The sequence below is a fragment of the Scylla paramamosain genome, chromosome 7 (genome assembly GCF_035594125.1).
Source record: "Scylla paramamosain isolate STU-SP2022 chromosome 7, ASM3559412v1, whole genome shotgun sequence".
Lineage (NCBI taxonomy): Eukaryota > Metazoa > Arthropoda > Malacostraca > Decapoda > Portunidae > Scylla > Scylla paramamosain.
Genome location: NC_087157.1, coordinates 8,962,501 through 8,968,646, shown reverse-complemented (window position 1 = coordinate 8,968,646; position 6,146 = coordinate 8,962,501). Strand labels below are relative to the sequence as shown.

At 46.1% G+C, this 6,146-nt stretch overlaps 1 protein-coding gene across 1 annotated transcript in view; it reads left to right on the top strand.

Annotated features, from left to right (window-relative positions):
* Positions 1-2,594: 2,594 nt before the first annotated feature.
* Positions 2,595-6,146, top strand: part of LOC135102007 (AF4/FMR2 family member lilli-like) — a 101,811-nt gene continuing 98,259 nt past the window's right edge. Inside the window, exon 1 of the mRNA XM_064006598.1 lies at positions 2,595-2,695. The gene's annotated coding sequence lies outside the window, so the exon portion shown is untranslated. The remainder of the gene's footprint in view (positions 2,696-6,146) is intronic.

The window sequence follows — 6,146 nt, the reverse complement described above, 5'->3', positions numbered from 1 at the left end:
AAAAAAAAAAAAACACCGGGTGAATACTATACGACAGAAAACACAACAATCACAGAGACAGTCCATACATTTAATTCACTACGAGGGAAAAAAAATAAATAAAACATACAAACATTGATATAACCAAAACACCTCACGAAACACGACACGTAGGCCACCTCACCATGACGGCAAAGAAATCAAAGAACTCGTGGAAAAAAAACAAAGCAGGGATACAAAAAGACACGTTAAGAAACAACGGAAGGATGACGGTGATAAGAACTCCACAAAAAAAAAAACACAGGAAGAGAAGAAGATTCCGTGAGAAAGGGAGGAATGAGGCAATCAGAGAGGAAGAGAGATAGGTGGAGAGGCACGGACGGTGAGAGAGAGAGAGAGAGAGAGAGAGAGAGAGAGAGAGAGAGAGAGAGAGAGAGAGAGAGAGACAGGGCGAATGGATAGTGTGAATAATAAAGGAAATAAAAGAGGCGAAGTGCTAAAACTCGATCTTCTAACTTTTCGATGAGCTCCATTAGGCGTAGCAAGAAGAAGAAGAAGAAGAAGAAGAAGAAGAAGAAGAAGAAGAAGAAGAAGAAGAAGAAGAAAAGAAGACGGAGGAGAAGGAGAAGGAGGAGGTTCAGAAGGAGGAGGAGGAGAACGACGATCACGAAAACAAAAAAAACGATTAAAAGAAGAAAAAAAAGGATGAAAAATTAGAAAAACAATCGATAAAAGTGAAAATGATAATGATTAATGCGCACACACACACACACACACACACACACACACACACACACACACACACACACACACACACACACACCGATACAACCTCACAAACAACACGGGACTCGTCGACACACACACACACACACACACACACACACACACAGAGAGAGAGAGAGAGAGAGAGAGAGTATTGTGAATTAGTATGCTGGCAACGTGCGGGCGACCAAAGGGGAGCCGCCGCGGGATAAATAATGCCACGTTCACAGTTTAGTATTAATTTGTAAAGAGCTGAAGAAAGCGAGACTTACTGCGCTTCTATTTGCTTAAGGCGGTCATATAATAATTTCCGTGTTTAATGAAGTATGTACCATGTGTGTGTGTGTGTGTGTGTGTGTGTGTGTGTGTGTGTGTGTGTGTGTGTTTGATGTCAGGGCAACACATGTTCTCATTCAAAATCTTACTGTTAGTGTCTTTTCCTTTCCTTTCCCACGCCCTTCTTTCTTTTCCTATGCCACGCCCTTTCCGAACTTTTCCTCTTCTTCCTTCGCTGTCCTTCTCTTCCCTACTTTACTATAGTCTTTCTCCTCCTCTTTCACGTCTTCTCTTCATTTTTTTTTCTATCCCACTTCCTTCCTTACTTACCTTCTCCACTCCCTCCTTCACTATTACCCTTTCCTTCCCTTTCCTTCCTTCCTCATCCCCTCCCTTTCCTTCCTTCTGCCTCTCCTCTCCTTTCTTTCCCCTGTCATTGGTATTTCACGACGAGCCTCACCAAACCCCTCACACGCCACCCTCATCACGTCTCCTGCTCGCCGCGTCACCGTCAGGGCACACACTGGCTGCGACTCCTCCTCCCCCCACCAGATGCTGCCCTCCTCCCGTCCTCTTCCTCCTCTGTCTCCTCTCCCTCCCGCCCTAACACAGCTGCTCCCGCGTGTGGCGTGAGCAGCCTAGGCATGCCCCCACGCCTTCACACCTCCCGCCGCGTCCCGCTCGCTCCTGGTTTGTAGTTGCCGGTAAGTTTGTAGCATCATTAATTAAACTGGTCCGTGCGTATGGGTGAAACGCTGGTGACATTTACTTCTGTTCCTCCCCTCGTTTGCTCGACATTTCGCTTTTTTATTTTTATTTTTTTTTATATTTTTCCTCGCTGGCTCGCCAAACGACGCGTGAAGCAGTGAAGCAGCGGTAAGGGTTCGTTTAATGTCTCGCAGCGCGTGCTCGATTAGCAACAAAACAACTCGTCTGCTGGCGGGTCATTTAAGTGTTTCTTTTTATATCCAGGAAACAGAGTTCATCCTTTGTCTCAGCGGCAGAGAAAGTGACGCGAGAACAAGAGATATTTATACCCATTCATCAGATGCGGGGCGCAGGGTGTCGCTGGCATGTGCCGGCGGGAAGGGAGGCAGAACAAGCGACAGTGTGCCATTAATTAACACAGACACCTGTATCAGCTCCCGCGAGTCGAATTTTATTATGAAACAGTATTGCTACAAATGTTGTTGGTAATGGGTCGTGACAATAACAAACTGGATAATAGTAATGTTGACTCGGGAAGCCACAGCAATACTGGAAGCAGAAGGGCAACCTGAGGGATACAGGAAGAAGCAGTAGCGGTGGAAGTACCGAACAGTGAGTCGGTCACGGCGCCGCCTCTCACGAGAGCGGTCTCAGTATGCCTCAGTTCGTCTCCGACCTCAGTGGTGTGAGGGTGCAATGCGAGGACGGATGCGAGAGCCGCTCGCACTTGGTGATCGGTGCGAGGCGCTGTCAGGCCCAGGGTGGGCCAAGAGAGTACAAGTTTCTGTAGTGAATTAGTGAGTTTTCATACAAATGAAAGTTTAGCATAACGGAGCGAATGTTGAACCTTAGCTGAGTTATCTCAGAAGTTTGAACACTTGTGTGCTGACGTCACGGTCCTCTGCCAAGGAAAACTTTCCCATCACTACATCACGGACAGACCTCGTCCTGTGTGTATCGCAGCCACGTAAGTTATTGTTGGTTTGTTTGCGGCCGTCACGCGGGATTTCCCAAGGGAAGAGCCCGTCCTGACATGCCGATCCCACACTCTTGGTTTACACGGCTGCCAGGAATGGGCGGCGGCTTAGTTTGTAAATTATGAATGAGAGTATCGAAGCACCAGCCAACCTTCCGGTTTGTGACCTCTCCACGTGTTGTTGTTGTCAATACCGCATCGACCCTCCCCGCCTCACTGGCCACCTCAGCCCACAGTGTCATTCACAACCCAGAGGAACTGATGAAAGACCCATTAATGTTTGCAGAGTTTTTGGACTTCACGCGAGGAGAGGCGGCTGTGCATATGGGTGAACTAATTATAATTAACATGAGGACGTAAGAAGAACGGGTGATGAACGCAAAAAAAAAAAAAGGAGCACGCGAAAGGTGAGTGTGATAGCAGGTAACCGAAGGAAGGGGACAGGCTATTATTGCAAAAAGGAGAACTGGGATGTGATGAGAAGGTACAGAAAAGGAAGTCGAGGAAGAGATGAAAGAATCCAAGATCAAAAGGTTGGAGTATGGAATGATATGGAGGGAGAACTCGAGTATAAGGAGAGGAAAGCTACTGGTTGGAAGTGGCCTGAGGATATGGTACTGGGCACACGGAGGGAAGGAACAGGAAGCGCGACCGAAGAATCATAGGGCTGTAAAGGAGAGAGAAGATAAGAAGTAGACTGGACGTAGAGGAGGATTAGAGAGGGGATGAGGGAGAGAAGTAGGTGTGATGAAGGAAGGAGGTGTGAGAATCAGAAGTAGGAATTATGATGACTGATTTATGACACGTGCAGGAGGGAGGGGGAAGTAATGACCGGAGATAAGCGGATGAAGGGATCTGGAGGTGCGAGGGCTAAGAAAGGGAGTAAGAATGGGGAGTTTTAACGGCGTGATAGTAGGATTATAAGGCTAGAAGAAGGAGGGAGGAGGAGAAAGAGGAAGTTGCTGGGACATAAGAAAGAAATAGGAGCCTGGAGGTGAAAGTAGGGCATGTAGTAATGTAAGAAAGCTGGATAACCTGCGTACTAGTGGATACTAAAGAAAAAGATCATCTAAATCCCAACTAGATTGCAAGTAGTCATGATATAAGGAAATGAAAGCTGTAATATAAACTTACTACTGCTTCTGAAAGAGGGTATAAAGTAATTCTTGGTGGTATTGTTACATCGTTACGTAACAAGTGGAGGGAGGGCCATTGTGGAGGCGCAAGGGTGACGCAGGTGAGACTGTACAGGTAGGCATTAAAATGACTAGCGGACAGTTACTATTATGTATATGGGACAGATTCCTCTATATTATGAAAAATTCAGGAGGGATGTGACGTGAGGAGCAAGGCAGCGATGAGTGAAGGACGGGGCAGTAAGGATGTGGGACTGATACTTTACAATACACTGTTGCTCCCTGCGCCGCCACCACCACCACCACCACCACAGTCCCGGCAGCGCTGTTGTGACTTAATTAAGGCAGCGGTGCTCGCGTCACACCCCCGGAGGCAGCAGGACAAGCGAGATAAAGGGAGTGATAACAGGAAGGGGTTGAGCAACTTGAGGTTGTGTTTGTTGTGTTCTGCCAGGTGTGTGTGTGTGTGTGTGTGTGTGAGAGAGAGAGAGAGAGAGAGAGAGAGAGAGAGAGAAGATTTACGTGTACTTAGGAATGCCAAGATTGTTACTAACACACGCGCGCGCGCGCGCGCGCGTGTTAGTAACAATCTTGGCACACACACACACACACACACACACACACACACACACACACACACAGAGAGAGAGAGAGAGAGAGAGAGAGAGAGAGAGAGAGGTGGTTGGCTGTGGCGGCTCTCAAAGAAGGGTTAACAGGCCCGTGCTAATACCGCCACATGAAGCCCTGCCTGGCGATGTAAAATGATTAGTGAGTAGATAAAGAAATCCGCAAAAAATACTGTTTTATATGTCAGACGCATAACTGTGTGTGTGTGTGTGTGTGTGTGTGTGTTGATCTGCGGAAGGCGAGGACATGACAGCCTCGACATTCCCGCTTATGCATACATACACACAACCTAAAACTTTCCCACTCCATCCCTGTTATCACTTTCTTTATCTGGTCTTTTATCAACCCTATTGTGAAAAGAAATAGATAAATAAACAAACAGGTGTTAGTGAACAACGTGTGAACTGAAGCAGCACGAAAGAGTTTTCATGAAGCACATGACTCGTAGTAGTACATGCACTGACTTATTCATTCATACACTGCAATCATTCATTTCCCCACACTGGACATAAAAATATTATGATCATTAACGCCTTCAATGACCTCGCACACCATTATAACACACCATAGCTACGAAATGAACGTTGATATTTCGTAAAAAAAAAATAACAAAGTCACAGAACTGTAAATGCATAGCGATATATCCTCCCGTTTTGGATGACCCCTTTGATCTTTCTTTTGGGATAGGCACCTCAGTGGGCCTCGTTTTTTTTTTTACTCTCTGGCCAGTGCCCCTCACAGATAAAGAATATCAGTGCTCGGTTTATTAATTCTGGCTCGTGCAGTTTGCTGGGCCGAAGTCTGAATGAATACGGTATAGCTGGCGGTATCTTGGTGACTTCCTGGTTCCTTCGTACTTCACGAGACGCGCCTGTACTGCTGATCCATACTGGTAACACGGGGAGCTGGCGCGGTGTCCTTATAAGTGATGTGGTGGTGTGCTGGGAGGGCGGAAGGTACTGGTGATGTGTTGTGTAGGGCAGGGAGAGGTTTGTTGTGGTGTGCTTGTGGGTCGTGGTGGGGGTCGTGATGTTGGAGGTTGTGAAGTAGTAGGTGACAAGTGGGCCATAGAGGAAGCAGTGCATTTCTTGACTTTATATGAATTACTGATGATGTAGTGTTAAAAAGAAAAGTATGTCACGGAAGATGTATGAAAGCAAGGTCTGGTGGTTGTGTGTGTGTGTGTGTGTGTGTGTGTGTGTGTGTGTGTGTGTGTGTGTGTGTGTGTGTGTGTGTGTGTGCGTGCGTGTGACTTGCGTAGTGACGGCCCTGCCCCAGCCTCGTGTCGCAGTGGTGGGAAACAGGTGGTGTGGTGTTGGTGTTGTGTGAATTATGTATATTGGCTTGCGTAATGGTCGTCCTTTACATGTCATAGTGTTGATATACGAGTATAGCACTCCTAATTTCATGTTTCATAAAGCCACAGTGGAAATATTCAGTTTTATTATTACTGTAGATATGAATGTTTTCCTTTGCTCTGATGTTTATATTCACTACGTTTAGTTACAGAGTGTCTGTTTTATTGTGATTTGCAGTAGTATAGTAATAATAGTAGTAGTAGATAACAACAAAAATAAAAAATAAAAATACTAACAATACCAGCAACAACAGTATTACCATTTATTAACATTCTATTACTGTCACACTGTTATCACACATCTTATCTCCGTCTTGACAGC